Source organism: Cervus canadensis, chromosome 7 (genome assembly GCF_019320065.1).
Source record: "Cervus canadensis isolate Bull #8, Minnesota chromosome 7, ASM1932006v1, whole genome shotgun sequence".
Taxonomy (NCBI): Eukaryota; Metazoa; Chordata; class Mammalia; order Artiodactyla; family Cervidae; genus Cervus; species Cervus canadensis.
The window spans coordinates 63,232,966-63,255,031 of NC_057392.1; the positions used below are offsets into that span (position 1 = coordinate 63,232,966).

Consider the following 22,066-nt stretch of genomic DNA (forward strand, 5'->3'; position numbering starts at 1 on the left):
ATTTATTCAGAGGCAGGCTCTGTGCAAACGTTACCTCATTAAAAAATTTCGCACCTTCATGAGGTAGGTAGTCTAGCCCTACTTTGCCCACGATGACAGTCCATGAGACGGTATACCGTCACACAACTAGCGACGATAGAGCTGGGATCCCAAGGCAATTTTGGAAGACTCGGGGCTTCAGTTCACAGAATGTGAAACCTAAATGGGACCTTGAGGTCTCCTAAGTCAGCCCCTCTATCCAGCCCACGAGCAAGCTGAGGCCTGCGCTGTGGCAGGAAGGAAACCGGCCGCACCACTTGGGCGCTCCTCAGAAGTGTGCTCGGAGTCCAGGCGCCGCACCAAGAAAACGAAACTGCCCGGGGAATTAATGTTTTTCTTCTCCTTCTAGCAGGAAACGAGAGAAAAAATAGGAAGCAAAAGCTGCGCGCCGCGCCAGCAGCTTTCGCCCCCCAACCGGGACGCGCAAGCTCCAGGATCTGCGCGCGCCCGCGGCGCGTCCCCGCCGAGTCCGCGCGCCTCGTGCCTCGCGCCTTGCGCCTCGAGCCACGTCCCCGCCCCGGCCCCGCGCGCCGCGGAGTTGGCTGCTGGGCGGCGCGGGCCTGGGTGTGGTCGGCGGATCTCCGCGGCGCTGGGCTCCGCGGTGCACTGCGCTCTGCACGCCGGCTTCGCGCGCCAGGGGCGGCTGAGCGCCTAGCCGATCTCCGCACCCCCAGTCCACGCGGGCCCCAGCTCCCTCCAGGTAAGCGGCGGCCGCGCGAGCTGCGGCTCGTCGGTGCGCCCCGCGGGGGCAGGAGGCGCCGCGGTTCCTCCCCGGCGGAACCCGGCCCGGGAGGCGGCGCGGGGCCGCCCGGGCGGAACCCGGCTCGGGAAGGCGGCGCGGGGTCGGCGAGGTCCCTCCTGACTCGAAGACTGGGGACTCCGGGAGGCGGATCTTGCCTGGGAGGGACTGGGCGGGTGCGCCTCGATGGCACTCCGCTGGGGTGCGGGGACCGCCGCTCGGCCGCCGCTTCGGGCACTTCCTGGGCGGCTCGGACCTCTGGCTCTGGGCAGCGAGGGGGCGGTCAGTGGTCCTTGGCCTCCAGACCCCTAGTTCCTCTCCGCGCCCGGAGGCCCCTCCGGGGCACTGGAACGAGAGCTCGTGTTTGTCCCGAGAATAGCGGTTATTCAGGGCTGCCCAGAAGGGTTATTGGGTGGTGAGCGCTGGGAGATATAAAAGTTCTCTACCGAGTGCTAAAAATGAGTCCAGTGCTTTCATGTTAGATTTATTTTGAAAAGGATGTGATGCTCAATATTTGGTGGATATTTGGTGGAGGTGGGGATTAAGGATTTTGAATACTTGTAAGTTCAGTACATGATAAAATGTTTTTTCCTTTTCTCTCCGTAGTCTTTTTCTGCTTCGAAACACAAACGATTGCCTTGTAGTTTTATTGCTATTTGGTAGAAGAAGATAGAATTTCCCAAAGTTTAAGAACAGACTTTAATTTGTTTATGGAAGCAGTGCTTTGTTATTTTGCTTCTCTCTCTTTCTCCCTTTTTTCCCCACTCCTTCCTTTTCTCTTATTAAAGGGTGTGGATGCGTCTTTCTCCCTCCACAAGCTCTATCTGTGGATTAGCACCCTATTGGAAAGTTTTCTTAAGACATTTCGGCATTGCATTGTTGATGCATTCTAATCATCTTAGTATTATTGCAAACTGAGATTGTGACCTTTAAGCACATCTTCTAGAACAGAAATAGACCACACACCGATTATTTAAGATGAGAGAGAAGTCATTACTAGTCGGCGAGGAAAACGACGGTCTGTAGGATAAAATTGTATGTTTTGAGTCTCATTGCTATTGCGCATATTAAGACTCTTACGAGTGGGGCTTTGGGGTTATTACTGATTCTAGGCTCTGAAAGTTTATTGCATTTTTCACTATTTAGTTAAAGGTCATTTAAGACTGTCCATGTTACATTTTGGTTTGTAGATTAATTTGAAACTTAATTAACTTAGATTAATAGAAACTTAAAATATCACTTTATTCAGTGTCTTTAATTCTCTTGTGTGTATACGAATTTATAAAATTATAAGATTGGGTAATATTGCTTGTAATACATTTATGTTCATTTCTTTGTGAGCTGTAGGCATTCCTTAGTTTATTTTGAGTTGTTAGCAGTTAACTTGCAGAATAGTTTCTATTATTATTTTCTCCAGCTTTATTGAGATATAATTGATACAATTAACATATAACATTGTGTAAGTTTAAGGTGTACAAAGTGATCATTTGATATGTAAATTGCAAAATGATTATGGATGTTAAGGTTAGTTAATACATCCACCCTCCTATAATTAGCTGTGTGTGTGTGTGTCTGTATGTAGGGTATTTAAGATCTGTTCTAGCAATTTTCAAGTATGCAATGAAAGTGAAGTGAAAGTGTTAGTTGCCCAGTTGTGTCTGACTGTTTGCCTCTCCATGGACTATAGCCTGCCAGGCTCCTCTGTCCATGGGATTTTCCAGGCAGCAATGCTGGAGTGGGTTGTCATTTCCTTCTCCAGAGGATCTTCCTGATCCAGGGATTGAACCTGGGTCTCCCCCATTGCAGGCAGATTCTTTACCATCTGAACCACACTGTAGTCACCACGTTGTACATTAAGTCCCCAGAAGGTATTCATCTTATAACTAGAGGTTTTTAACGTTTGATCAACATCTCCCTAGAATGGTTTCTTTTAAATCATTGGCACTTTAGTATGTCAGCACATATTTTTACACTTTTAAAAATAGATTCTGGGACATTCTGAAAATTGAGGATTGGAATTATGTGGACATTTTTTTTTCTTAGCAAATACCACCTGCGTATGTGCGTGATCAGCTGTGTCCAACTCTTTGTGACCCCATGGACTAAGTAGCCCACCAGGCTCCTTGTCCTTGGAATTTTCCTGGCAAGAATACTGGAGTGGGTTGCCATGACCTCCTCCAGGGGATCTTCCTGACCCAGGAAGGAATTGAACCCAAGTCTCCTATGTTTCCTGTGCTGCAGGCGAATTCTTCACTGCTGAGCTACCCAGAAAGCCCCAAATACTGCCTGAGATGATGTGATTTCACTGATTCTTTCAGGCATGTTATTGTAACACTTTACTTTGTTAATCTGTGTTTATTATAGGAACTACTTATTAAACATATGTTCTGGGCCAGGTGCAAGAGACACAAATTCGATCCCTGGTTCAGGAAGATTCCCTGGAGAAGGAAATGGCAACCCACTCCATTATTCTTGCCTGGAAAATTCCATGGACAGAGGAGCCTGGTGGGCTACAGTCCATAGGGTCACAAAGAGTCGTACACACCTGAATGCACACACTCATCTGGACCAGGGGCAGTGCTGTACATTATTCTGTTTATGTCCTATGTTAACATGGTAAAAGGGACATTATCCAGTTCTACAGGTAAGAAAACTGTGGCTCTGAGATGTTAAGTAATAACTTGCCAGTGGTTATGTAGCTGTTAGGTAACTCATTTGGGATTTAAGGCCAGACCTCTCTGTGAAGTTTATGTTCTTCCCTCTGTGCCACACTGATAGCATCAGGACATGAGGAATAACCCTGTTACTCATTAGCATATTAGTACATTTTCCAAGAGGTTCCGAGAGATGTGAGTTTATTTTTCTAGCGTGATCGTTATTATCTGTCAGTGCTATTTTACAGATCCTCGTTTTAGTCATTCTCTTCTCACCTCTTTTCCTCTTAAATGTCTAGCTCAAGTTTGAAACTTCCCTCTTGCCAGGGCAGAATTTCTCCTACTGACATTAATAGGTTGTAATTGTTTAGTTGCTAAGTTGTGTCCAACTCTTCTGTGAGACTCCTCTGTCCATGGGATTTCCCAGGCAAAAATACTGGAGTCGGTTGCCATTTCTTTCTCTAGGGGATCTTCCTGACCCAGGGATTGAATCCATATCTCCTGCATTGGAAGGTGGATTCGTTATTACTGAGCCACCAGGGAAGCCCAACATTAGTAGATTGCGTTAGCTTAATTATCCTTGTAAATAATAACCCTATTTTTGTGTGAGTTCTCTAGAGCCATAGATATTAGTAATTTGGAAGGTTACAAACAGGATGGCAGTCTATTTTGGAATATGGGAATCCTTCAGTGTCCCTCAAATTAAACCAGAAGGAATTTTGATGGTTATTTCCTTCTGTAGTTATCCTGTCCCTTCTACATCTTCAATTTCAGTTTCTGTGGAATCATTTACATTATAATGCAAACATTCTGTTATGTCTTCCATCTTAAAATGCTTTCTTGATCCGGTGTTCTGTCCCATTTCTCTGTTCCACATGGAGAAAACAATATATTTTGATATAGCACAAGTAAATAGAGAAGAGATAACCAGAAACTAATTAGTTACCTATGGGGAATGGGTAGGAACAAAGTAAAAGGGATGGTGGAGGGAGTGGCTATGCTCTGATTACACCTTTTTGTGTAGTTACGAGTTTTGGAAACTTTCTAATATTTTATATTTTTTTAAAAATGAAATTAAAAAGGTTGGGAGGGTAAAAAACTTCCAAAATTGAATACAGACAGCAGCAGATGAACTGACTATACTTTAATAACAAATTCTCAGAATAAAAAAAAAATGAATCCAAGTAAACTTTTAACACAGAATTTGATTATATACCTTTAACTTAAGATAAAAGGACTGACAAAAATAAAAACAAGAAATCTTGAACCAGGTGTAGTAGGCTGTTATGTATAGAGGTAGAGACATAGCAATTTTACAACTATTCTGTGTGTATTGTAGGACTAAGCAAATGAGTAAATTACTTGCTATGTTGGGAACTAGGATTTTCACTGTAGAAGGGAAAATAGGAAATAGAAGAAGGCAGTGAAGACCTCAGCAATGTTGGGTGGGAATTAAGAGTTTATCCATATGAACTTGTGATTAAAATATCCATTCATACAGACATGCATATAATTCCTAACTCTGTGTAATGAAAGGGCTAGAACTAATGACACGCTAGTAGCAGTGAGCCCAGCTAGTTTGCCCAAATCTAAATGGCAAATTCCGGGGCTCAGTTCCGTTCAGTCACTCAGTTGTGTCCGACTCTGCGACCCCATGGACTGCAGCACACCAGGCTTCCCTGTCCATCACTAACTCCCAGGGCTTACTCAAACTCATGTCCATTGAGTTGGTGATGCTATCCAACCATCTCATCCTCTATCGTCCCCTTCTCTCCTTCCTTCAGTCTTTCCCAGCATCAGGGTCTTTTCCAGTGAGTCAGTTCTTTGCATCAGGTGGCCAAAGGATTGGAGTTTCAGCTTCAGTATCAGTCCTTCCAATGAATATTCAGGACTGATTTCCTTTAGGATGGACTGGTAGGATCTCCTTGCTGTCCAAGGGACTCTCAAGAGTCTTCTCCAACACCACAGTTCAAAAGCATCAATTCTTCAGCACTCAGCTTTTATAGTCCAGCTCTCACATCCATACATGACCACTGGAAAAACAATAGCTTTGACTAGACAGACCTTTGTTGGCAAATAATGGCTCTGTTTTTTAATATGCTGTTGAGGTTGGTCATAGCTTTTCTTCCAAGGAGTAAGAAAAGTAAGGAAAGTCGCTCAGTTGTGTCTGACTCTTTGCGACCACAGGGCCTGTAGCCTATCAGGCTCCTCTGTCCATGGGATTTTCCAGGCAGGAGTACTGGAGTGGGTTGCCATTTCCTTCCCCAGGGGATCTTTCTGACCCAGGGATCGAACCCAGGTCTCCAGCATTGCAGACAGACGCTTTACCGTCTGAGCCACCAGGGAAGCCCCTCCAAGGAGTAAGCGTCTTTTAATTTCATGGCTGCAGTCACCATCTGCAGTGATTTTGGAGCCCAAGAAAATAAAGTGTCTCACTGTTTCCATTGTTTCCCCATCTATTTGCCTTGAGTGATGGGACCAGATGCCATGATCTTAGTTTTCTGAATGCTAAGTTTTAAGACAACTTTTTCACTCTCCTCTTTCACTTTCATCAGGAGGCTCTTTAGTTCTTCTTCGCTTTCTGCCATAAGAGTGGTGTCATCTGCATATCTGAGGTTATTGATACTTTTCCTGGCAGTCTTTATTCCAGCTTGTGCTTCCTCCAGCCTGGCATTTTGCATGAAACTGAAACTCCAATACTTTGGCCACCTGAAGCAAAGAGCTGACTCATTTGAAAAGACCCTGATGCTGGGAAAGATTGAGGGCAGGAGGAGAAGGGGACAACAGGATGAGATGGTTGGATAGCATCACTGACTCAATGGACATGGATTTGGGTGGACTCCGGGAGTTGGTGATGGACAGGGAGGCCTGGAGTGCTGCAGTTCATAGGGTCGCAAAGAGTTTGACACTACTGAGCGACTGAACTGAACTGAACTCTGCATATAAGCTAAATAAGCAGGGTGACAATATACAGCCTTGACCTACTCCTTTTCCTATTTGGAACCAGTCTGTTGTTCCATGTCCAGTTCTAACTATTGCTTCCTGACCTGCATACAGGTTTCTCAAGAGGCAGGTCAGGTGGTCTGGTATTCCCACCTCTTGAAGAATTTTCTACAGTTTGTTGTGATCCACACAGTCAAAGGCTTTGACATAGTCAATAAAGTAGAAATAGATGTTTTTCTGGAACTCTCTTGCTTTTTCAATGATCCAACAGATGTTGGCAGTTTGATCTCTGGTTCCTCTGCTTTTTCTAAATCCAGCTTGAACATCTGAAAGTTCACAATTCACGTACTTTGAAGCCTGGCTTGGAGAATTTTGAGCATTACTTTGCCAGCATGTGAGATGAGTGCAGTTGTGTGGTAGTTTGAGCATTCTTTGGCACTGCCTTTCTTTGGGATTGGAATGAAAACAGACCTTTTCCAGTCCTGTAGCCACTGCTGAGTTTTCCAAATTTGCTGGCATATTGAGTGCAGCACTTTCACAACATCATCTTTTAGGAATTTAAATAGCTCAACTGAAATTCCATCACGTCCACTAGCTTTGTTTGTAGTGATGCTTCCTCAGGCCTGCTTGACTTCACATTCCAGGATGTCTGGTTCAAGGTGAGTGATCACACCATCGTGATTATCTGGGTCGTGAAGATCTTTTTTGTATAGTTCTTCTGTATATTCTTGCCATCTCTTCTTAATATCTTCTGCTTCTGTTAGGTCCATACCATTTCTGCCCTTATTGAGCCCATCTTTCCATGAAATGTTCCCTTGGTATCTCTAATTTTCTTGAAGAGATCTCTAGTCTTTCACATTCTATTGTTTTCCTCTATTTCTTTGCACTGATCGCTGAGGATGGCCTTCTTATCTCTCCTTGCTGTTCTTTAGAACTCTGCATTCAAATGGATATATCTTTCCTTTCCTCCTTTGCCTTTTGCATCTTTTCTTTCTCAGCTATTTGTAAGGCCTCCTCAGACAACCATTTTGCCTTTTTGCATTTCTTATTCTTGGGGATGGTCTTGATCACTGCCTCCCGTACAGTGTCATGGACCTCCATCCATAGTTCTTCAGGCACTCTATCAGATCTGATCCCTTGAATCTATTTGTCACTTCCACTATATAATAGTAAGGGATTTGATTTAGGTCATACCTGAATGGTTTAGTGGTTTTCCCTACTTTCTTCTATTTAAGTCTGAATTTTGCAAAAAGGAGTTCATGATCTGAGCCACAGTCAGCTCCTGGTCTTGTTTTTGCTGACTGTATAGTGCTTCTCCATCTTTGGCTGCAAAGAATATAGTCAGTCTGATTTTGGTTTGACCATCTGGTGATGTCTATGTGTAGAGTTGTCTCTTGTGTTGTTGGAAGAGGGTGTTTGCTATGACCAGTGCGTTAGGAAAACTCTGTTAGCCTTTGACCTGATTCGTTTGTACTCTAAGACCAAATTTGCCTGTTACTCCAGGTATTTCTTGACTTCCTACTTCTGCATTCCAGTCCCCTATAGTGAAAAGAACATTTTTTTTGGGGTGTTAGTTCTAGAAGGTCTTGTAGGTCTTCATAGAACTGTTCAACTTAGCTTCTTCAGCATTACTTGTTGGGGCATAGACTTGGATTACTGTGATATTGAATGGTTTGCCTTGGAAACAAACAGAGATCATTCTGTCGTTTTTGAGATTGTATCCAAGTCCTGCATTTCGGACTCTCTTGTTGACTATGATGGCAACTCTATTTCTTCTGAGGGATTCTTACTCACAGTAGTAGATATAATGGTCATCTGAGTTGAATTCACCCATTCCCGTCCATTTTAGTTCACTGATTCCTATAATGTCGATGTTCACTCTTGTCGTCTCCTTTTTGACCACTTCCAATTTGCCTTGATTCATGGACCTAACATTCCAGGTTCCTGTGCAGTGTTGCTCTTTGCAGCATCAGACTACTGCCAGTTCCAGGGCTTGAGAAGGGAAAATACAAGATAAGGATGGAAGACAAAGTAAGGAAGTGTTTTTTAAAAAAACGGGGGCATGTCAAATCTGAGAGAATATGGGGATCAAAATGAATAGTAGCAGTAATGGATTATAACTGATTGAATACAATCAGAATCCACAAGTCCATAATAAATAAATAAGAAAAAGGGAAAAACTCTTCCTGGTAGATGGCCAGTAAAAACTGTAGAAGGAACGGTAGTTAGAAAAGTCACTAGTTTGCAGCCATCATGGTAATACTGAGTCAGGCAAATGTTACTAATGGAGGAAGTTGGATGGGGGAAAGGATATTACTGCAGTTTTCAGTGGTCTCTCTTGAGATTAATGACCAAGGGGGATACAGTAACTTTACAGTGGAGAAGTCTCAGGCATCACCTCAACCAAGTGATCAAAATTAATATCACCAGTAGTGGGAAAAACATGTTCTTCTTGACAGACTTGAACTAGGGAATGTCATTACTTTCCTGTGGTATTTCTAAAATGCATAACCAAAATCTAGTCACAAGGAATCAATCGAGGGCCCTTAATTGAGGATTGTTCTACTAAGTAACTGGCTTGTACTCTTCCAACACGCTAATGTTGTGAAAGACAAAGAAAGGCAAAGGAACAGTTTCAGTTTAAAGGAAGTTCAAAAGACCTGCAAATTAAATTCAGTGCAGAATAATGGATTGGATCTTGAATTGGAAAATCCACTCTAAGAACATTATTGGGTTGTTGGCAGAATTTGCATATGTACTGAATATTGGTTAACAGGATATCAATGTTAAATTTCCTGAATTTGTTCATTGTACTGTAGTTACAGGGCTTCTCAGATGGCGCTTGTGGTAAGGACCCCGCCTGCCAATGCAGGAGACGTAAGTGATGTGGGTTCGATCTCTGGGTTGGGAAGATCCCCTGGAGGAGGGCATGGCAACCCACTCTAGTATTCTTGCCTGGAGAATCCCATGGACAGAGGAGCCTGGCGGGCCACAGTCTGTAGGGTCGCGAAGAGTCGGACACGACTGACGTGATTTAGCACAGCACAGTACTGTAGTTAGATAGGAAAATGCCCTTGTTCTTGGAAGATACACAGTGAATTATTTAGGAGTAAAGGGTCAAAATACCTTTAGTTTACTCTCAAATGAACAAGCAGTAATGATTATTACATATAAAGAGAGCAATAAAGCAAATGTGGCAGATGTTAACAGTTGGTAAATCTAGGTGAATGGAATAAGAGTGTTCACTATGTTAGGTGGTGGTTTAGCAGCGAAGTCATGTCTGACTCTTTCTGACGCCATGGGCTATAATCCACTAGTCTCCTCTGTCCGTGGGATTCTCCAAACAAGAATACTAGAGTGGGTTGTCATTTCCTCCTCCAGAGGATCTTCCTGATCCAGGGATCGAACCCGAGTCTCCTGCATTGCAGATGGATTCTTTACAGAGTTAGCCACCAAAAATTTTCAACTTTAAGTTTGAAATTTCAAAAACAGGCAAGTTAAAACTTCAAAAACTAATAAAGCTACTTTGTGTTCAGAAATTTTTCAAAGATTCCATTTCGCCTGTGTCTACTTCTCAACTCCTCACTTCCCATTTTCTTCTGAACCTACTCCAGAGACTTTATCTCTCCTATGCCCCAGAACCATTCTTCTCAATGTCATCAGGAATGGCAGTCTTGCCAGATTAGATCTCTCAACCACATTTGACCACTCCTTCCTTAGGGAAACATTCTTTCCCTTGACTTCTGGGACACTAATTCTGATTTTCGTCTGGCCTCACTGGCTGTGGCTTGTAATTCTTTTCCAGCTCAGTTAATGGTGTCACCGTCCACCCAGATGCCCAAATTTAAAACTCCTAAGAATAATCCTGATTCACTCATCCTATATTTATTCCTCCATTGGCAAGTATTATGGGCTCTATCCTAAAGAAGATCAACCCCAAACATTCATTGGAAGGACTGATGGGGAAGCTCCAGTACACTGGCCACCTGATGCGAAGAGCTGACTCATTTGAAAAGACCCTGATGCTGGAAAAGATTGAAGGCAGGAGGAGAAGGGGACGACAGAGAACAAAGTGGTTGGATGGCATCACTGACTCAATGGACATGAGTTTGAGCAAACTCTGGGAGATAGTGAAGGACAGGGAAGCCTGGTGTGCCGCGATTCACAGGGTCCCAGGGTCAGACATAACTTAGCGACTGAACAGTGGGCGCTAACTTAAAAATTATTCCAGATTTGTCTTATTTTTTAATCACTCCCACTACCACTACCCTTGTGTCAAACCACCATCTTTCCTGGCCCAGACAACTGTAGTAGCACCTAACTGGTCTTTCAACTTCCAGTCTGTGTGTCTCCTGGCACCCAGCATGAACTTTAAAAGGTATGAGTCAAATTAGATTCTGTCTCCCAGTTATCAAAACCCATTAGTGTTAGATAAAAGATGAAGTCTTTATTATGGTCTAGAGGCCCGTGTATCACAGAGTTGGCTCCTGCCCACCTCTGTATAGCTTCTGCTTTGTTCACTCCCCTCCAGTCTGCACCCGTGTCTCCTGTTGATTCAGCTTGCCAGGGCAGTTTCTACCTCAGGGCCTTTGCGTTTTACTGTTTCTTGTGCTTGGAGCACTCTTCCCCTTTTAAGGCATGGCTTGTTCACTCATTTCATTCAAGTCTTTAACTGAGATTAAATTCTTTAAAAATACCTCTCCTGGTCATCCTGCAACTTCTTTTTTTCCCCCTGCACAGTGCTTTACTTGAAATTGTTATTTATTGACATGCTTTATTATCCTCTCCTAGACATATGTAGAATAAAGCTCCATGACCACGGGAGACTTCGTTTTGTTTACAGCTGGATCTCTGGAGCCTGGATGTGCCCTGCATGTGGTTGGAACTCAGATATTTGTTGAATGAATGAATAAATGCATTAATATTGCCAGCTTTCTGGCTGTATTTTATTTAACGCTTTTGCAACTGAAGAAGACTGTCTCAGAGAATATCAGTGCTGTTTAAAGTTTTTTGGTGGCACCGCTCAAGATTCTCTGGAAGGGAACAAGTTATTCATCTTTCTTTTGTCTGCCCTCTGGTGGAGGGAATACTCAGAAGCAAGAGATGAGTAGAACGGGTCAGTAGGAAGAAGTAAAAGTGGACCAACCTTGATTACAAGCTGGACAATTAATTTTTAAACTACAAAAATTTGAAAATTTTAGTAAGTAAGCCTCAAACTTAACCACAATAAGATTGGAAAGAATGAAAAGAAAATAGGCAGTAGTTAAAAGAAATATCTGGCTTAGGATGAAAAATAAAACAAGCTCCAAAATGGTTTGATTACTTAAAATAATTTCTGCTTAAATATGCTTCCTCTCTTAAAATATTTTTAACGTTTGTCCATCTTTTAGTTCAAAGACATCTTTTTCTCAACTGTGCTAATAATTTCAGCTAAGCTTTGTAAACTTTTCCAGTTGTCAGTAAACATGTGCTAGAGGAAAAGCCAGTATTCAAACCCGAACAGCTGGGTACTAGAGGCAGCACTTTAATTAGCGTGCTTCACTACAGCCATCCTACAAATGTCCTATGAATGGTGCAGGCACCAAACACTTTCCTTTGGTGTAATAGTTACGAACCAAAAAATGCTGGGTAAGTTCACAGCTTGTGTTCCTCAGTACCGTTTTCCTGGCTTGCGTTATGGGGAGCCTCTTCTAAAATTGCCGAGAATTCTATCTTACTTAATTTGTTTTGAAGTAGAAATCACATTAAAAGAGTTCAACACTTGGGTACTGTTGCCTTCCTAAAATAATATGAAGTTTCTCTTAATGTCCTAGTTAATATTTAAGGCAGTATACAGCTTAAAATTTTTTCCCAGTTTTGCCTTTGGCTGGCCAATTGATGTATATTTATAATTTTGGGTTATATGAACAGTTGGATGATGACTGTCTTTAAACATTCACTCTTTTTCTTTTTTTTAAATCTGTTTTTGCTGCACAGGCTTTTCTCTAGTTTGCAGTGAGTGGGGGCTACTCTCCAGTTGTGGTGTGCAGGCTTCTCATTGCGGTGGCTTCTCTTGTGGAGCATGGGCTCCAGGGCTCCAGGGCGTCAGTAGCTGCAGCTCCTGGGCTGTAGAACAGAACAGAGGCTCAGTAGTGATGCACAGGCTTAGTTGCTTCTCAGCACGTGGGATTTTCCTGGACCAGGGATGGAACCTGTGTCTCCTGCATTGGCAGGTGGTTTCTTTACCACTGAGTTGCGAGGGAAGCCCTAAACATTGATTCTTCCTCTTCAAAAATGCAATGTTTTTAGAAGTTTTACTCTTTCTTCTTCATCTAACTTTTAATACATTTTTAGCTATAGAGAAATAGAATCTGTACCATAAAATGCATACACTACTTTGGGAGGGACAAAGATGAGGACAGTGGTCCCCATGCCCAAAGAACTAATAACCTCTGGGCTTTTCCATAGGAATTTCTGGTATTTTTTGTTATGATGACTTTTACCAATGGCTTGACTCAGTTTTTTTCCCCTTCAGTTTTTATGAGTTCCCCACCTAAACACCTTTACCCAGGAACTGCTTAAAATACGAAAATTGGGCATTAATTCCTTGGCTTGTGAAATTAAAAACCCAGTAATGCAACTAAAGCTGAATGAGGCTTTGTTTGTCCAACTGGTATGTGACATAGATTATACATTGTATTTAGGATAGTTAACATATGGCTTATGGTGACCAGTTTTTAATAAGAAAGTGATTTTTAAGCATTTTTTACTTTCTGGGCTTCTTTAAATTAAATTATGTATTTAAATGGAAAATGGTAGACAGCTGATTGCTTAAGGAAGTTGAAATTTGTCAACAGGGGATCTTCATTATGTGCCCTGCTTAATAAATGGGCCTCTAGGGAACTGTTAGGAGGGAAAAACTTTTTTTCTTTTTTTAAAAATTTGTTTATTTTTTAATTGAAGGATAATTGCTTTACAGTTGGGAATAAACTTTTTGAAAAATGTAGTCTCCTTGTCATTTAGTGTAAAAAAGCAAAAGCAGTCTGTATTTTAAAAGTTTTAAACTTAGATATTAGTTTTCATGGTTATGTGTTAACCTTTACCTAGGGGAATTAAACTTCATCAACAAAGGATTTCATTATGTTTATTAATAATTAGTGTGCCACAAGGGAAGATTTGGGGGAGGGAATAACTTTAAAAACACACACACAAAGACTCCTCCATGCCTTAAGATACAAGAAAGGAGAGAAATGTTTGTATATAAATTCCCCCCTTGGTATAACTAATCTTTTCAAGAGGGAGCATCTTTGTATATTTCCAGGGATGATAGGCAGGTTATGATGAGACGGTGAAGCATTAAGAACAATGTGTGTTTCCTTAATGCTGCTGAAGAGCAGTATTGGTATGTGTGATGGTAGGTGTGGATGGTAGGATGAAAATGTCCATAGGACAACAGAGAAGTAGAGTAAAACTGGGTGTGGCTATGATGCAAATGTAACTAAGAGCAGAATGTAGTGTTCAAGGCACTTGGTGGAGATAAACCCTTTATTGACTGATGGATTTTGAAGACATTTTGTTGTTTAGTCACCAAGTCATGTTGGACTCTGTTACAACCCCATAGATGGTAGCCCACCAGGCTCTTCTGCCCATGGGATTTTCCCAGGCAAGAATACTGAAGTGGGTTGCCATGTCCTTCTAGAAGGGGTCTTTCCGACCCAGGGATCGAACCTGTGTCTCCTGCCTCAGCAGGCAGATTCTTTACCTCTGAAGCCTAGAAAAGCATTTGAGGACGTTACTTGGGATGGGGAACTGGGAATGGAGTGGAGTTCCAAATAAGCTAGTGTAGGTTATTAATTAACTGTTGGTCTAAACCCAGGACAGCAATCATATGACTTTTTGGTGAAGTATGATCCTGAATTAGCATTGGTAACCAATATCATATAAGTATACTTGCCGTTTTTTTTTTGTTTGTTTGTTTGTTTGACCATGCTGTGTGGTTTGTAGGATCTTAGTTCCCCGACCAGGGATCAAACATGTGCCCCCTGCAGTGGAAGCGTGTGGAGTCTTAACCAATGGACCACCAGGGAAGCCCCACACTTGTTTCTTAATTAGTAAAACATCAGTGTTTTATCTCATGGGTAGGCATAATAGTTTTGCATGTGTCCATGCTAGTCACTTCAGTCTTGCAGCCCAATGGACTGTAGCCCGCCAGGCTCCTCTGTCCATGGGATTCTCCAGGCAAGAATACTGGAGTGGGTTGCCATGCCCTCCTGCAGGGGATCTTCCCAACCCAGGAATCGAACCAGGATCTTCTGTAGCTCCAGCAGTGCATGCAGATTCTTTACTGCTGAGCCACTGGGGAATGAAATCTGCACTGGGAGAAAGATACTGAGTGCTATACTCATATTTCTACTTGTTATTGGTAACTTTTAAGATATTTTATGTTTATAACTCTGAACATATGGAATTGTAGCTACCTATCTATGAATATGCTAATTAAACAAGTCACATTTTGTGTTCTCCAGCCAACTCAGCAAATGAGCTAGATCATGATAGATGTGTGTTAGGCACTCATAAAAATTTGTGGATGAAATTCTGATCAGTTGCTGTATTTTCATCCCTTAGTGGTAAGATTAATTAAACCAAGATTTAAGTGGTATGGTTAATAAAACCAATTAAACTTGATTTTGTATATAACCAAGAGTAATATGTAACCAAATCTGGTAAATTGAAGGTCTTGTTTCTGGTAAAATAAAAGCAAATTATGTGACTTTAAAGGGTGTAAGACTTTGTGAGTTAGTGATACAGATATGAACTATGCATGGTCCTATTCAGAAAACCCAAGAGGTGATAACACTTGAGTGAAGTTATATGAGAAAAGATAGGCTGACATGGTTATGATCTGTAATTTACATAATCATAATTGATTTTTCTAGTGTTTGGTTCACAAAGCCTTAAAAACACTAAAACTAGAGGAGTCTCAACTTAGAGAAAAGAGTTTGAGGACTAAATAAGAGGAGATACCCTACTAGTTTACATCACTGACAGTGAATTTACAGAACTAGTTACTTAAAGAGGTTGTTGTTATTTGTTGTTTAGTCACTAAGTTGTGTCCGACCCTTTCCAACCCCACAGACTGTTGACCACCAGGCTCCTCTGTCCATGGGATTTCCCAGGCAAGAATACTGGAGTTAGTGCCATTTCTTTCTCCAGGGATCTCCCTGAACCAGGGATTGAACCCATATCTCCTGCACTGGCAGATGGATTCTTTACATCTGAGCCACCAGGGAAGTCCATTACAGCTAAAAATACAAGCATGCTGAAAATGGTTTCAGAATGTATTGCATTAAGTTTAAGGGAAATCCTTACTGTGGAGTCCTGTCACATTCTCATGGAACATTTGGTTTTGGTGACATAACACTCTAATTATGTGCCTTGTGGCACTTACTAATATAATTATTCTTAACTTTGTTGTGAGAAGATGAATTTTCCTGATTGGGGTTACTATGTCTGGTCCAGAGTAGATGTTTAATAACATGTTTGTTGAGTAGAAGAATAAATCACATAATGGTTTGAATTGACAGTAGTTGGAATAGTCTCATTTATTATGTACTTAGGACTATAGATAAGAATATGAAAAGCAGGAAGAAAATTCTTTTTTTGAAAGCCTTCCCAAAAAGTTAACTGGAAAAAAGCTATACCTATTCATTTAAAACTTCCATTGTGTCTTTATATATGTATGTGGAAATTTAAAAAGGATACCCTGAAAGAATAGAAACATCTACTCTATATTTATTAATATAACATGTACTGTGCATCAGGTTTTCATGTAATACCTGATATTACAGTAATTTTTATTTGTGTTAGCTTCGCCTCAAGACTTCTTCCCCTTCTTTTCTATTTTCTTAAGGTTAATTTTAAATTAAAATTTTAATATAATTTTAATTTAAAAATTAAACTTAAGGAACTTAGGGTTAAATGCTCAGCTTTTATAAACAACAAATAGGCTAAGACATTGCATATGTCACACACATTTAATTTATAACACGGATGTAAAAAATGTGTAGGAAAAGAAATCCATTTGCTTGTAATTCCATGAATTTCTATTCCTTTTAAACATTTTTATGCATGACATTTTATGGGGTCTTGAAATTTACGATCTCAGTTTAGGTTTCTACAATGATGATGTAGCCCATTCGATGATAGAGCCGCAAATTGTGATCCAAAGTGTTCACTCCAAGTGAATCTGTTTGTGACACTTGGATAAGGAACTTGGTTTCTTGGTTTCTTGATCCAGGCAAGAATACTGGAATGGTTAGCCATTCCCCTCTCCAGGGGATCTTCCTGACCCAGGGATTGAACCCTGGTCTCCCGCAGTGTGGGCAGATTCTTTACTGTTTGAACCACCAAGGAAGCCTCATTAAAAAGAGGTAATGGCTGCCCCCCGAAAAAGAGAAAATCAAGATTTTGCCAGATGGATAGTTTCCCTTGAGGAAAAGGAAGATAACACCGGAACTACATCAAGGAATTGTTAATCATTTCTTTGTAAAAAATGTTTTACGTTGAGAGTGTTGAAATAGGAAATTTACAGAGAAACCGCTCTTTTGTTTCCCTTCTATTGCCTCTTTTCTCATTCTCAAGTTGCCCTTCAGAAAAACAAAACATTTTCATGTTTCAAATATGGGAAATAGTTTTGTTCTGTTTTAAAACCAATTGGAAGGGGAATGATTTCTCTATTTATGTATTCCATCTATTATCTTTATTTTTTTAAGTATGTAGATGTTTTGCTTAACCAGAAAGATAATATAAATATCATATAGTGTTTTTAGGAACTTCTTCATGCGTGAACACACATCCTTGAACTTTCCTCCAATCCAGTGGTTTTAGACGAGAGTTTAGCCCTGTGGTTCTCAGATTCCAAGAGGCATCAGAATCACTTTAAGTGCTTGTTAGACACTGGTTGCTGGGCTCCACCCTCGGAGTCTCTGGTTCTTTAGGCCTAGCAAAGGGCCCACCAGTTTGCATTTCTGACAGGTTCCTCAGAAAAAAAGCTGATGCTACTGGTCCTCACCTCTTGAGAACCAGTGATTAGGCTATTGGGTTAAATCAGTGGCTGTCAGCCATGTTTCTTTCCTTACACACCTAATGGATAAAACATTAATTAAAATCTGAAATGCCCCAATCTAGTAGTGACAGTATTGGAGTGGGATGGGCAAGGTACTGTTGGAGAGGCAGGTGTTGGGATCTTCAGGAGGTGGGTGTAGTTGGAGGTAGCCCTTTAAAGGACTGAATGTTTCCTCTCCCTCTTTGGCTCTCTTTCCCTCCTCCATGCCTATTAGAGAGTCCTGGTCCGTAAGTAAGAGTGCAGACGGGGTAGTAGTGTAGGTCCTCTCCCAGCAAACTTCCAGCCTCTGAGTCAGTGAGGAAGCAGTGGTGCTTTTCAAGGAGTCAAGGAGACAAAGAAGAAGTGACATTGCAGGAGAATTAAGATGCTGAGGCCTTGAACAGAATTCTTTCTGGTGATAATTTTATTTTCCTTTTTTTAAAAAGTATTATTATATCTGTTGACCCATCAACAGATGTGAATATGAACCTGAGTCGTGTTTACGATTATAGAAGTGAAGTTTCTCAGTTGTGTCCGACTCTTTGTGATCCCATGGGCTGTAACCTACCAGGCTCCTCTGTCCATGGAATTTTCCAGGCAAGAGTACTGGAGTGGGTTGCCGTTTCTTTCTCCGGGGGATCTTCCCGACCCAGGTATTGAACCCAGGTCTCCTGCATTGCAGACAGATGCTTTACCGTCTGAGCCACCATGGAAACCCTATGATTGTAACTTCTTCATATATTTCCTTCGTTAAGCCAAATTAGCTCTGACTTAAAGTTCTGAGGATGTTTGTTTATATGTGTTATTTAATCCCTGAGACAATCACTTGGAGGTAGATACTAGTGTCTCCACTGTCCAGATGAGGAAATTGAGGCTCAGAAGTTAAAACATTTTCTGGGATCTCACAGTAAGTGTAGTCATACTCCAACACTTACTAGGTTGTGTGAACTAGGGTGAGGTTCATAACCTCCAAAACATGTAGTTTCCTCATCTGTAAAATATGATATTAGCACTTACCTTCTGAGGTTGATTTGAGGTTGTTAAATGAGTTACTTGAAGAGTTGTGAACAGTGGATGACACACAGTAAGCACTGAGTAAATGTCATCTCTTGGTTGGCTAAATACTAAGGATCTTTTAGGTTCAGGGATCACCCAGGTAATCTTCCTCCTGTATATTATTATAGGTCACAAATCTCTTTATCAGCTCACCTGGTCTGTGTGCCACGAGATTTGAGAATCATGAATCTAAATGGGGTAGCTTGGCTTTTACAATGAGAAGGTGAAGGCTCAGGATCAGAATTTGGCTGCTTATACTCAAGAGGTTGATTTATGTTACTGGCCACGTGTGTCTCCCTCTCTCTGTCTCTGTCTGTCTGTCTCTCTCTCATAGCCACCAATTTTGTAAGAAATTATTTGTTACACTGTAGTGTATTTGCTGTAACTTACAATGAGACAATATGCCAGTAAATTTGGAAAACTCAGCAGTGGCCACAGGACTGGAAAAGGTCTGTTTTCATTCCAATCCCAAAGAAAGGCAATGCCAAAGAATGCTCAAACTACCGCACAATTGCACTCATCTCACATGCTGGCAAAATAATCCTCAAAATTCTCCAAGCCAGGCTTCAACAGTATGTGAACTGTGACCTTTCAGAAGTTCAAGCTGGATTTAGAAAAGGCAGAGGAACCAGAGATCAAATTGCCAACATCTGTTGGATCATCAAAAAAGCAAGAGAGTTCCAGAAAAACATCTACTTCTGCTTTATTGACTATGCCAAAGCCTTTGACTGTGTGGATCACAATAAACTGGAAAATCTTTTCAAGAGGTGGGAATACCAGACCACCTGACCTGCCTTGTGAGAAATCCATATGCAGGTCAGGAAACAACAGTTAGAACTGGACATGGGACAACAGACTGGTTCCAAATAGGGAAAGGAGTAGGTCAAGGCTGTATATTGTCACCCTGCTTATTTAGCTTATATGCAGAGTACATCATGAGAAATGCTGGGCTGGATGAAGCACAAGCTGAAATCAAGATTGCCAGGAGAGATATCAATAACCTCAGATATGCAGATGACAACCACCCTTATGGAAAAGAAAGTGGAGAAGAACTAAAGAGCCTCTTGATGAAAGTGAAAGAGGAAAGTGAAAAGTAGGCTTAAAGCTCAACATTCAGAAAACGAAGATCATGGCATCTTGTCCCATCACTTCATGGCAAATAGATGGGGAAACAGTGGAAACAGTGGGTAGCTTTATTTTTCTGGGCTCCAAAATCATTGCAGATAGTGACTGCAGCCATGAAATTAAGAGACGCTTGCTCCTTGGAAGAAAAGTTATGACCAGCCTAGACAGCATATTATAAAGCCGAGACATTACTTTGCCAACAAAGGTCCATCTAGTCAAGGCTATGGTTTTTCCAGTAGTCATGTGTGGATATGAGAGTTGGACTATACAGAAAGCTGAGTGCCGAAGAATTGACGCTTTTGAACTGTGGTGTTGGAGAAGACTCTTGAGAGTCCCTTGGACTGCAAGGAGATCCAACCAGTCCATCCTAAAGGAAATCAGTCCTGAATAGTCATTGGAAGGACTGATGCTGAAACTGAAACTCCGATACTTTGGCCACCTGAAGAACTGACTCATTTGAAAATACCCTGATGCTGGAAAAGATTGAGGGTCGGAGGAGAAGGCGATGACAGAGGATGAGATGGTTGGATGTCATCACCGACTCAATGGATGTGAGGTTGAGTAAACTCCGGGAGTTGGTGATGGACTCCCTGTCCTGACGTGCTGCAGTCCATGGGGTCACAAAGAGTCGGACACGACTGAGCGACTGAACTTAACTGAATTGAACTGAACTGATAATGAGACTATGATTAATCACTGCATAGTAGGTTGTACTTACTGGAAAAGTGTTCCTTTCTTGGAAATGCCTCACACATCTTTTAGATAAACTGTTATTTGCTTTTAAAAAAAGAGTCTTACCCACAATTTGGAGATCCAGAATGCTTTGAAACTGCAGGGTTTTTTGTGTGGTTTTTTTTTTTTTTTTTTGGTCATGTATCATTAGTGGCAAAACCTTATGTGATTTGATCTCATTTGAAGGCACAGCCTAACTTTTGAACTAATGTGAAACTGTTGCTAGTGTATCTTTTCCCCACTTGATTGTGAAGATAATTATATTTTGCTGCAGAAATACTCCTTCTGGATTATGTGGGTGCTGCCACAAAGTCCAGTTGGGGTATTATGAAATATGTGTTGAATATACCTTTTAAAATCTGAAAACCTTAAAAAAAGTCTTTTTAAAATCTATGAACTCCCAGATTCTGAATCGGCCCTTAGGGCTCAGGATAATGGATTATGGACCTAGGTGAATGTGCACTTAAATGGCTGTTTTCCCTCTTAGACTTGTCGACTCCTGGAGAGCTAGGCCTGTATCTAATTCATGTGTAGTCTGGGTTCTTGGCATATAATGGGCATTCAGTAAATGTCTGGTGAGAGAGTGAACTATGCCAGAAATACCAGTTAGGTAAAGGGAAACAGACTTGAGAGCAGCATCTTATTTGTTCCTGGAGCACAGACAAAACAGACTGCCTTCAGTTCATAAGAGGCTGAATTGTGTTACTTTGGGGGCACTTAAAAATGTTCAGTGTAATGAGAAATTTGGTAGCAAAATAAGAAACTCAGTGCTTGTATTGTGTCAAGCATCTCTTCTGTTTTCTTCTGTGATCCACTTGTCTCATACAACTCTAGATTTTTGACTCACAAGGAAAGCCACATGGAGTATTTGCAATTGGAAGACTACTTGGGGTGGGTAAGCAAATATGTTTTTAAATTCCTTGGTTAGAATGATTATAAAAACTTCTGATTTTTATATGATTATGTGAATGATTATAAAAACAAGTACCTTAACTAATTCATTATGAACTTATGGGTTTTTAAAAAAAAATAAAGTACAGGAGTTATGATTCAGGATTACAAAGAAAAGCAGAACATTAGAGAATTTAATTATAAAAATAGCAAACTTCAACTTTTCTGATAAACTCTAGTAAGTAAAAGTAGTTTATACTTAAACTTTTAAAGTACACTTTAAAATATTCTTTCATGCTTTAACATGAGCTGCCAAGATCCATACGAAAATTATTAGTAGGTAAGAAATACTTGTATGTCTTTGTCTCATATGGGTTAAAATAGCTGTTTCCTAACACAGCAGTATAATTGTACAGTCTACATAATGCCTTGCTTTAGTAAAAATTCTGTGGACATTTTAAGAAATGGAGAGAGGAGAATGTTTGAATTATGCAACTGTATTTTTTTCCATTTCATTTAATAAATTGGCTTGGGTACAATGACCCGTTGGTATTTTTTTATATTTGTTACTGGTACAGCTGAACTTGTAAAAAGATAACTGATAGGCTGCCTTCTGCTCAACTAACAGTGCTTTCACTATGTGATCAAGTTGTGTGAAATGTGTTAAATGAATCAAATATTCATGTTGAAAAAGAACTTAGTCAAGAAGTTAGAGTAACTGAAAGAGCACTATGCTTATATCAAACTAATTTCTGTTAAGTTGTTAGTTTCAAATTGCTTTAGTAACTTCAGTACCATTTCAGA

General features: G+C 41.0%; 1 protein-coding gene across 1 annotated transcript in view; it reads left to right on the plus strand.

Moving 5' to 3' along the window:
• Window positions 1-588: 588 nt before the first annotated feature.
• GNB4 (G protein subunit beta 4) overlaps window positions 589-22,066 on the plus strand; it is a 67,728-nt gene continuing 46,250 nt past the window's right edge. The window contains exon 1 of the mRNA XM_043473675.1: window positions 589-739. The gene's annotated coding sequence lies outside the window, so the exon portion shown is untranslated. The remainder of the gene's footprint in view (window positions 740-22,066) is intronic.